The sequence below is a fragment of the Vanessa tameamea genome, chromosome 26 (assembly GCF_037043105.1).
Source record: "Vanessa tameamea isolate UH-Manoa-2023 chromosome 26, ilVanTame1 primary haplotype, whole genome shotgun sequence".
In the NCBI taxonomy this organism is placed as follows: domain Eukaryota; kingdom Metazoa; phylum Arthropoda; class Insecta; order Lepidoptera; family Nymphalidae; genus Vanessa; species Vanessa tameamea.
In genome coordinates this window covers 6,874,375-6,886,872 of record NC_087334.1, presented here as the reverse complement: position 1 = coordinate 6,886,872, position 12,498 = coordinate 6,874,375, and the positions used below count along the sequence as shown (strand labels likewise).

The window sequence follows — 12,498 nt, the reverse complement described above, 5'->3', positions numbered from 1 at the left end:
AATATGAATTAACACTTGTTTCTTTCAAATCAACATAATATATACGTTTTAGTAACACGTAGTAAATGTAAATAAATTTTAAAATTAATTGAAATAAAAAAATCTAAAGCTTTACTCATATTTTACAGTTACAAAGAAATTAAATTAATTTAGAAAAAATATTTTTTTTACGATACATCCCAGTGGCGTTTCTATGCTAATGCAGGCAATGCGATCGCATGGGGGCCCAAAAATGGCCCCGGAGGGCCAAAGAAGATACTTTTATTCCAAAATATTTTTTTCGAGGAGAGCCCTCGTTAAAGTTTACAAAAAAACACTGCAAGGAAAGTGTGATACATTTCGGCACATGCGTTTGAAACTGCTTTATTGCTGGGTAAAGCTAAGCGGAATTGGACCGCACCTATGTTATAAAAAATGTTCACTATTTCTCACTAAATTTTGCTCTAGCTACTCTTGGTTCTGCCGTGAGAGTGAAATGTCTTGAGATTTTAGATTTTAGTTGCTTTCTTTATCAAAATCCCTCAGTGAGTTTATTGAGGTTGCACTGCCTGTGTCAGTCCACGTTCGTTTTCATAATAGGCAAATGGGACCTTCCGATTTTTTTTTCATTGTTACCCGAAATGGCTACTCTCGCCACTGATACATCCATGTTTTACGTTTTGGTCTCATTGGACATTTGGACTAATTAGGTAGTCCTATATCCAAGCACTGTTTGTTACTAATTCTATAAGAATCACCCGCTGTGTTCCAATTTGGAGAACTAGTGAGCCAGTGTAAGAGATTTATATTCCTAATATCTATGGGCGGTGGAGACCACTTACCATCAGGAATCAGGTGGTCCCTTTGTCCGTCTGCCATCTTAAACGAATACAAAGCACACACTGATAATAAATCAAGCTAAATATACAGTTAATGTTTACTCATCGTAATAAACTTTGGATTAGTCAAATTTCTCTCTTTTTAATAATCATAGACTAGTGACCTACCCTGGTTTTGCTCGGGTGCAATTTTTTAGTAAATAATATGATATGACATAAATATAATTTATACCCCTCCATCACCATCACCAATGAAAAAAAAAAACATTGAACTCGGAGATTACCCCCTACATACAAACTAACAAATTTACCTCTTTATAATATTAGTCTATACTATTTATAATAGGTAGGCGGACGGTGCCCTGATAGTCAGTTACTGCTGCTCAAAGACATTGGCATAGTAACAAATATTACCCATTAGATTAATCACCAGTTCATCAACCTTGGGAATTAAGTTGTACCTGTAATTATAACCGTGATTTTATAAATAACATAATAATAATTGTCTGATTACATTTTTAATGTAGAAACTCTTCGCGAATCTTCAGCAATAGGCCTGGGAGTTTTATGAGTAGCGATTTAATATGTAGGAACACTTAACTATTTATCTAAAAAGGTTGAATAATATAATATTCCAATAATTTGTTTTAGTATTATTGAATATTTGCTTACACGGTTAACTAGCCGTTACCATCTCACTTCGCTTGTCATTAAATAAAAAAAAGACAGTGGATGTACGGAATTCACTAATTAACAGCTTATAGTCATGTAAGAAATATTTTAAGTCGATTGGTTATAGTCTCATAAATCAGTTCTATTCACGTGATTGACATATACAAAAACAAATTATTGTATGTATAGATTAGTTTTGCAGAATTAGTTTTTGCATATTTTTTGTTTTCAGTAAGGGTAAAGATTTGAATCATACAATAATAAGCTTACTAATTTTAAAATGCAGTAACTGTTATTTGCTTAGATCTTTAAAACTACGCAAAGGATTTTGATGCGGTTTTTTAATAGATACAGTGATTCGAGGGAAAGGTTTATATGTATAATAAATGCATATTATAGTAGAGAAACACTGATAATTTTAGATGTTTTGTAATATAATGTCGTAAACAATTATTTTTTTTGCCTATTAATCATTATCCAAATCAGTACCTTAAACACATTGTGCATTTAATATAGATCGGTATGACCCTGAACTGACTGAAAAAGTTGTGTACGTTGTATATATATTCAGTATCAGCCATGCACCCGTGCGAAGTCGGGCCGGTCGCTAGTTTGATTGATAAATTAAAATGTAATCTCAAATGAATAACATGCCATTTATTATTATTAATCTTAACCTAAATATATAGCACAGGAACTTTCTCGCCATTAAGAATTTTCCGGGAAACCGCTTCCCGGGTGCAACCCACTGGAGCTCGACGTCCCATTTCCAGCGCTAATTAATAAACAGCCGGACAGATACACCCGTAAATAACTCGTCTCTAGAAAATATACAATTAAGTAACAATATTTGATGGAATTTAGTACTGGCGTTATGTTAATTCGGAGTGGACGACTAAATGCATAATTATAATAATTGCCGAATCTACATCTTAACCTAATACAGACGTATAAAAGTAGTACAAACGGTGCCATTGAAGTGGAGTTGACGAAAGGTAGATAACGAACGACAATTAAAAAAAAATGTAATTGAATTACTAGAGGTTGATATTATAAGGCACATTTGTATATATATATATATGATGATGATATACTTTATTAAAAGGGCTACTACTCCATCCTCCATACTCCAATTGTGCTATTACTCCAAGGTCCAAATATTTCAGTATCAAATGGGACAAAGTAATTTCATTCCTTAAAGGCCGGCAACGTACCTACAAGCCCCCCAGAGTTGCAGATGTCCATGTGCGGTGGTAATCACTTTCCATCAGGTGAGCCTCCTGCTCGTTTGCCCCCAATAACATAAAAAAGACATAATATAAGACACGAGAATGTATATTTCCAAGGAGAAAATATATGTTTCGAGGGACACCTGATTGGAACGAAGTAAACTTTGCTATATTATGTGATGCAACCGAGACGTTTTAATAAATTAACAGTGTTTTAGAATAATCATATAACAAGAAATAAAGTTTTTATGTAAAACCTTGTTATCATTTAAATGATAACAAAAGATAGTTTAAATAATGTAATATAAAATCGTATTTAATACAGAGACAAAGAGAGAAATAAAAAGATAGAGGAAGGTCGGAATGGAGTCGTAACGGTTTTTTTTTACGTGACGATTTCTGCCAGTTCACTCCACTGTAAGTCGCGTAAAATAACTTCAAAAAAGTATGCGTACTTAGGTTACTGTCACCATTGTCCTAATCACCGAAAATAAAAATGCAAATATTCTCAATCGTACACAGAAATACACATTAACAAAAGCACTTAATACTATTTAATACCATCCAATGCATTTTCAATAGTTATTCTCTCTTTGTCGTGACATTTACAATCGGATCACAAATTGCGGCCTTATCGCTAGTAACGATTATTATAACTAAACAAAAGTTATATTAACACACCGCGACCAGTCACAACGCTCTATTAAATGCGAAAGCATTAAATAACGCAAAGTGACATTTATTGGATACGCTTTAAGTGATCCAAAAAGATCTCTTCCTTGAACGTGAATGTGGATGTAATGCAGGATACAAAGTTCTTGATTACTATTATTATATTGGGTGATTTTTGGGCGGCTTTTATTTTTGGCTTGTCTGTTTTGTCAACTTATTCTTGTATGAGTCTGGGCGATTTTATTACAATTATTATATTGAATGTTTTTTGGACTGTTCCCTGTTCTGTTTTGTCAACTTATTCCTATATGAGTCTGGGCGATTTTATTACAATGATTGTATTGAGTATTTTTTGGGCGGTTCCCTGTTCTGTTTTGTCAAATTATTCTTGTATGAGTCTGGGTGATTTCAGGGAATGACCTATGTTAATCGTTGAACAAAAAAGCTCATTACTGGTATCTTAAGGCTTACCTTTTCGTATTTTTTATTTAAATTTTAATTAAAATTATAATATTATAATAACAAAGCTAAACTAAGTGTAAAACGTTTGAGGATTTATTATATTTTGAATTGAATATTGTTCCAGTTTCTCTAAGAATCACGAGCACAGTACAAAAGAACATTATTTCTTTTTTTTTTCTATTATAACATTGGCGGACGGGCAAATTGGCCACCGATGGTAAGTGGTCTCTATGCCATAGACCATAGATATAAGTGCCGTAAGAAATTTAACCCATTCCATATATCTTCAATACTCCAACTTTGAGAACTAAGTAAATATGTCTCTTATGTCTATATTTATACTTGCTTATACTACCTGGCCGGAACACAATAATGCTAAGAATTGCTGCTTGGGGGTAAAATATATGATTAGTGGGTAGTACATACCACTAAGTAAGTAATTCAAATTTTGTTTTTACAACGTCCACTGCCCAAATGACACAAACATTTTTTAAGAGTAAAGATTTTATTCAGCCGTTTTAGCGCGGGTTCATAGAGATCATGTGACTGCAATTTTATATGACACATGCATGTTTGCTTCGTTATGTTTTCCTATATTTCTGACCATGAAATAAATTATAAAATGGAAATCATATTTCATTTTAAAAGCACGTGCAAGCTCCGCGAAAACTAGGTACGTTTGCATTCCCATATTTGAACTCGTGATTCTCAGTCCACGTCTTCTATGACAAAAATACTTCATAATTCGCATCGAGATCGACAAAGACCGACAATTAAACTATCAGATTGATTATAATATGTGTTATAACTGATACAGTTACTTCGCATACAAATAATGTTTTCAAATATAATACAGTGGACTATTAAACTTAAATCTGTCATCGCGGTCGTGTCACGTTACTACGACGAGATATTAATCTATAAATAAGAATGAGCCATCCTAGATATTAATTAACGATGCGATATTCTTCACGGAACGCGATATTTTTACTTGATTCGCTACATTCTGTGACGTCACGAATTCTTGGGTCGCCGTTTCTGAACAGCTGTTTCGAATAACGATTTCGAAATCTATGTTATATTTAAGAGATCTAGAAATAATAATTTAGACTTTGTGTTTCTATTGAATTTGGATTCGTGTTTGTATCTTTTGATAAATTAGTAATCTATTATAAAGTGGAAAAAATGTGAAGAAATAAAATACCAATTATCCATCGGACAGACTATTTGTGTAATAATGACCTAACTACTTTTCTACCTCATTTTATGCGTGCTCATATTGAGTAACTAGTTGCTCGCGTTTTAGGGGTTGGTTGACATGTGTTAGGGAAAAAAGTAACCCATGTCCTTCCTTGGAGTTCGAATTGGCTTCATACCAAATTTCATAAAATTCGGTTCATTGGTTTGGTAGTGAAAGAACGACAGACAGAGAGACAGTTACTTTCACATTTATAATATTAGTATAGAAGTATAGATTATTTTTGGACAGTCACATTCTGCTTATAATACTCGTAAGTACTTGTGGTGAAGAAAATCATTTCGAGAAAAACTACACGTGTTGGAGAAATATCTGCCATGTGTCGACACAAACCACACCATTTCGCGCGGGTAAAACCGCAGGTTCAGCTAGTAATATAGTAAAGTTCTCGAGCCCTGATATTGAAGCTTTTGATTATTGGCTTCGATGATTGTTTAATGGTGGATCGATATTAATAATGACGATAAAAATGTTTATGTACAACCATTCATCCATCTTCATGGCTGATCAATAATATCCAATTTTGCAAGCGAAGGTTGTAGATGAGTAATATACTAAATTAAATTACTGACTTGTATAGTGAAAAATAGCTTAAATAAAGCAAAAATAAACCAGCTGGCGGAAAATAAACCAAAAATATCATATCTTAGATGAAAACCAAAAAAAGAACAGTTACACGAAATACAAAATAAAACAAAGTCAATATATTCTTACAAGTAAAGTTTTGGCTTTACAAAAGTAGATGAGAGTTGTATTTTAAGATTGATTTTTAGACGACGTTTTAAGTAAAATTCAACGAATTATCGTTGAATTATACTTTCAAAACATTTAAATAAGTTTTTGGTTATGGAAAATTTGACTGTTTAGTTCTTTGTTTATATTATAGTTTTCTTATAGTTTTGATGTTTTCGATTAGTTCGCTCTGTTTGTTTCAAAACTTTGTCTTCATTACAAAATCACTTATTTCAATAGACCGGAGTATATTTAAGATAGCAGTGATTAAGAGCATTGAGTATGTAAATACAGACGTACAAAGTAAAGGATAAATTGTTTTACTTGGCACAGCTCGGATCCGTTCAGAAGGGACATGAATTATGACACGAATACAAACGCAAGTACAATCATATTTCATGTAAATATAGTTTTTTGGGAACGTACTAATTGTTTAAGATTTATTAGTTCTTGACCATCAGAACCTTTAAGTGACCGCATCGAACTGTGGTGAGGATGCAATTCTCCGTTAAATCTCAATTCCGATTTTTTGGCAGGAAAATTAAGCAATGTTAACTGTTACCATCGTACAAGTGGCTTGATTTCTGAGGTTTAAGATTTTGAAAACGATACCAAGAAATAATTTGAAAATGGACTATCTCATGGTATGTGGTAATCACCGACCATTGATGATGTAAGAAATATTAACCATTCCTTATCTCACGTGAGCTAAGATGTTCCTTGTGTCTAATTTACACTGGCTCGCTCACCCTTTAAACCAGAACAAGAAAATACTAATACTGTTTAGCGGTAGAAAAGTTGATAAGTGGGTGGTACCTACCTAGACAGTCTAGCAAAAAACTCTACTATCAAGTGGTAGGTATTGTGAAAGCCTGGCCGTTTTGGTCAATGGTTAAGTATATCCTCTTGAACAGTTTCAGCCACGGTCAATTATTAACGAATACTAACCAACTCGGAGACATAATGGCGTAAATGTTTGTGGTCTTAGTTGCACTCGCTCTTATGAATGCGATTAGCGATGCGATAGCGGTTTAAGCATTCTTTTCTGGGCTGGGCTTTAAGAAATTCATTATAGAAACTTTATTATTGACCCGATGAATTTTAAATAGCAGTACTTGAAAAGAATTTGGAAATAATATGGGCGTTTAAGCATTGAAAATATTACTAAAGTTTCATTGATTTCGATTACAGTATTACAAATATTTACCGTCTACGCCGACTAAATATTGGACTAGAATTATATTTAAAATAACGCACCAGATGGTCACGTAATAGTTTTATAATTTAGTGCCATCATCCTGTTGCTGTTTTGCATTACATCGAATCATTTTAACATAAAATATTTTACTATGACATGCATTTACTTTTAATTTATTTAAATAAAAATAAAAAATCTATTAAACATTTTTAATAAATTACAGAACATTTATATATATTAGAAGCATATATACCTTAATACCATATAGGTATATACATAATTACAATAGTATAAAAATGATCACTACATAACACAAAGTGCCCCAGTCATGTATGTCTGTATGTCTATCTGAGTGCGATAAACTCAAAAACCACCGAATTATTTTTGAACGGAATGATTCACGAAGAAGGTTAAGGTGTATAACTCATTAAGGTTTAGAGTAAATTGGCTGAAATATTACGATCATTGTTGGAGATGCTGTAAAAAAACTCATGTTTAGTGGGAGCTTTACTGGCGAAACCGATAGAGTTATACGTACTTTGATTTATAAACGTTTCATGTCGACCTTTATTCTACTCATGCGAAGCCGGGGTGGATAGCTAGATATAATTAATATATATATTTATAAATTAGGTACTTAAAATTTGTTTATGCATGTTCATGAGTTTTATTATAAACATAAAACTGTTCGATAAAACATCGAGGATTCTAACAGAATTGAGTCTGGTTTTAATTTATACTACGTAATAAAAGCTATGATTGCTTGTAAACTCAAAAACTAAGGATTTTATAACTTGTATTTTAAATATTATTCTTTGCTTTATAATCTTAAGCTTAGCATTATGAAATTACGCAACGAACTCGTAATTAACAATTGAAACTATCTAGGCAGGTATAAAAATAATACAGGAACAAATAATTTAGGCACTTATTTAAATTTTAAGTAATTCGTTATATTTCATTGTTGTGTTCATTTGTTTTCAGAGCCGGCGGTAATTTTGATATTGACAAATGTATAAGTAAATGTACTGCTTATAAAGGACGTTGAATTTAAATTTGTAGCGCTCATGTAGCCGTCACGTAAAATAAAGAAAAATAAGTTTTTGTGTCGAAAGAAATAATGTTAGGTGGAGATTACTGTTTACTTTAGAAGGAAGGATTTAATTATGAGTTTTTATTTTATACAAAAAAAATATATTGTCTCAACCTAAGATTTTATTTGTATTGCAAAATGTTAATGGTCAAGAAATTATAGTTTCTTTAGAGCGGTATTAATTATCTCTAGATAGATTAGATAGGCAACAAATCCTTTGTGCATAGATTCACATACTCAGATAAACAAACAAATATTTGCGTTGTTCCAAAATTCATCAGTAATGACCAGTACTTCGGGAGTTTGCATTTTCTCCTATTGAACTCTTTCCGGTCTTGTCGGATGTGCCAATATAAATCCGCTTAGAAACAGTATGGTGGGTTAAAGATTTTGTTTACCTACGCCTTCTTGTCTTAAAGAGAAAAGCTATTTTTAGTAAGACAAATGCTCTAATCGAATTCTTTTGCAATATCTTCCCACTCAAGCTAAATGTACTAACGGAGTTTGTGTACTCAGCCTCGTTTACATCACTTTGATACGCCATCAATCTCGGGATTAATGCAACACTAATATTTACGTGATACCGAGAATAAGAGATTGGATTTGCCGTTTGCAATTTTAGCAATTAAAATGATGCATAAGATATTCACACTTAAAAGCAATGACATTTTAGTTTGTTTATTATTTATTTAGGTCGATCCCCTCTACTGACCTATACTTATTCAAATATAAACATTTAAAAAACGTTATATAAGTATTAGTTGCTCTGATAATAACCCGCATCAAACTGGATCGTAACGTGATTGAGTATCCGTAACATTTGTCAAAAAAGTGATTTTCCGATGCAAAAATATTCAAGCTGGTCCGGTAAATTTTAAGTTCCTGTTTTATTTAAATATGTAGGCATATCGAAATGTGCCATTTGACGCTAAATGGTCCGCCTGTAGACATTCACACTGAGAAATGAATTATCCTTCACATCGCAGATGCGGCCACCAAACTTGGGAACTAAGATGTTACGTATCGTGTGATTGTTCAGTGTTGCTTTTGGAGGTAGAAAACGATTTTGATGAGATAAGCGCATGCAAACTCTTCTGCTTCATAATTTTGGTAAAGATTTCCTATTTGTCAAAAAACCCACAATAAACTTATTTGGTTATACTACGACACTAATTCAATTAAGATTTTTTTAATAATATAGTTAGGTGGACCAGCAAATGGACCACCTCATTGTAAGCGGTCCGAACCGCCCATAGACATTGGCGCTGTAAGAAATATTCACAATTCCTTACATCCCTAATGCGCCACCAAACTAGTGTGCTAAGATGTTATATCTCTTGTGCCTATAAAATTGGTTAACTCACCATTTAAACAGGATAGCAACATTGCCAAATATTCCTGTTTGGCGGTAGAAGATCGGATTAGAGGGTGTTACCTACCAAAAGGGCTTAGAGAAAGTAAAAATAAATACCTTAAGCTAATGACGTTATGACGACTGAATATTCTTATATAAAATCTTATTGTTAAACCGTCATATTGCATCGCCAAGCCATACAGATAACAGAACAGAAGTCAGCCTTGTACTAATAATGGCGAACTTGGTGGTACCTACTCATCAGATATTCTACCGCCAAACAGCAGTACTCGGTATTGTTGTGTTCCGGTTTGAAGGGTGAGTGAGCTAGTGTAACTACAGGCACAAGGGACGTAACATCTTAGTTCCCAAGGTTGGTGGCGCATCAGTGATGTAAGGAATGGTTAATATTTCTTACAACGCCCATTATATCAGGTGGCCCATTTGCTCGTCCGCCTACCGATATCATAAAAAAAAAAACTATGCGGATATGATTTAAATATGAAATTTACCGTATACATTAATTTTACTACCATTTGTAACATCAAAGATTTAAAAAAATATTATTGTTAGGAAACATATGGATCTTACAAATGTGGATATGTAATAGCTATGTTTGTTCATGTGTATGAAATTCAGCGACCCCATAAAGTGTGTGTTAACATCGAATTTCAAAGCGATCCAAGCTATATTTATAGAGTGGCGAGTTTCCTCAGCAAACACCGACACGTGGGATAGAATGTTTCAGACCTATATTACCAGAAGACGTGTAGACTTACAACTCTTACCGCGTAGTTAGTCGTAGTGTAGCGGATAGACTAAGTTTTAGTGTTTTGTGTTGTGCATACAATAACGCGGTGAGTTTAAATCGATTTAAAAATATTTAGATGAAATTGTCAAAATTAAAATATATGTGGAAATTCTTATTAAAATATTTCTTATTTTATTAAAGATTAGGGATTAGGTATTTGGTGGATTATGAATTATTCTCGGTTTAAAATAAATGTAGGCGTTTTAAATATGACTCGCAAGCTATTGACGTTTTATTGAATGCATTTTTGATATAAGTAATAAATACATTTTATAAATATTTACAATTTTTTTTCCGAAGATGGCAATTATTCAAAGATTAAAAAAAGTTTTAAAGCGAGATATTTCACGCGAAGTTGATAAATATATAAACAAAAACCATTTTCTGTAATTTTGCTTGTAATCTGATAGCTTTAGACGATTGTCTACTAAAATAGATTCGTAGACAAACAACTTAAGTTTATGTATTAAAGTTTTCGACCTACGATTTTCTCAATGCTTTTTTTTTTAAATAATATACTGTATTGCTTTTTCGACCTTTTTATCACACAGTAAAATTTATGGATGAAAAAAATAAACCCAATGAATAAATTTAATTCAAATTGGTAGGTTTTTAATAACGTCTTCAATTAAATAATAGGTACTCTAAATATAACGCAGTGGGTTAGACACATTACTTGTGTCATTTTGATACAATATTTTAATACTTTCATCACGATGTCTGTTTTAAACATGATTTGTTAAGCATTTATCAATTATAACATATTTAAAAATATAAACATCGGCTCAAAAATTGTTATTATGAAAATATATCTAAAAAAAATAAGTGGATACTTTTTTTAGAAGTAACAATCATTACAGACACTTCAGTTAATTATCCACTTGTCAAAGAACCAAATGACGAAGAACAAAAGGAAATACAAAATGGCCGACCTTTCGCCACTTGTCAAATAGAATTGTCAGCTGTCATAGCTGTCGACGGGTGATTAATTTTTAGCATTTCAGCAGCCTATGCACGTTATTAGAATGTAGTGATGAATAATTATAAAAGTATACGGATCTTTTATTAAATCATTGCAATATTTTCTTTCTGAAAAACATGAAGGAGTTTCTTGTAATAGTATTCATTATATTAAAAAAATATATATATCAGATTATTTTGTAGTTTTTAGAAGACAGCAAGTATTAAAAATATTTCATATACTTAGAAAGATACTTATTTAACTTACAGATGTGTGGACTTTTCCGTATTTGGGTATTTTCAGTCAAAACTACTTTTTTTCTTTTTATGAACCTATAGGTTCATTTCATTTAAATAATAAAATTGAAACGTAAATTTATCTTTAATATTATTTTTTACATCGAACCGACTTTTCAACATTGAGCTCAAAACTAGATATGTCATCAGATAATAAAAAAAATAGAAAATAATGGCTGCTTAATTAACAAACAAAAATTCGGCCACAGATATACAATAATTTGTCATGTCAGACATAAAATAAATAAGAAGTGTGTGCAATAAAGAAATTATATTTTTCAAAGAGAAATTGGAATGCGGACGAGAAATCGTCTTCTATTTAGTGACATAATATAGAAATTGTAGCAAATACATAAAAGTTAAATACATGAACTATACCATATAAGCACCTTGACAAAGATTAACATACATTTATGACTTTGAAGCAGTGTGTAGTTAGAGGCTGGCTAAGTGGCTACTATGGACGCAACCGTCAGGGGAGCACATTGTGCAGACTTACCGATTCTGGTGCTTGGTACACAATTAACAAATAAAATAAAATTGCACTTCATATAATAAGCATGTCATAGAACAAATTCGTTCTTTTATTTTATTTTTAAACTAATATATATCTATAGTAAAAATAAAAAAGTAAGCATCAAGTGGCAAGAAGCGAAATTCAAATCTTGCCAGAGGGATTCATGCCCAACGTTGCTATGAAGCACTAATCGTATTCTCAATAATTAGGGCTGAAACCAGTTGGAGTTAACACTGCGGAAATATGCAGCTAGTCTACGAATGGATAGAATTGTAAAGCAACATAAATAATAATTTATGTTGCCACTAAAAAAAATTGGAACTTAAAATAAAACCTAAAAAGCTGAGACGGCTATCCGTTCACATTTGTAGCTTGTCTTTAATGTTTAGCAAATTTTTCAATACATTGTTTTATTTTTCAACCAA

General features: G+C 32.1%; 1 protein-coding gene across 4 annotated transcripts in view; it reads left to right on the top strand.

Moving 5' to 3' along the window:
• LOC113393859 (filamin-A) overlaps nucleotides 1-12,498 on the top strand; it is a 90,127-nt gene that overhangs the window by 1,196 nt on the left and 76,433 nt on the right. For 2 of the 4 annotated variants that reach the window (XM_026630965.2, XM_026630963.2), the window contains exon 1: nucleotides 10,199-10,345. The exons of the other annotated variants lie outside the window; for them this stretch is intronic. The gene's annotated coding sequence lies outside the window, so the exon portion shown is untranslated. Of the gene's footprint in view, nucleotides 1-10,198; nucleotides 10,346-12,498 lie in introns of those variants that run through there. 4 annotated transcript variants of the gene reach the window in all.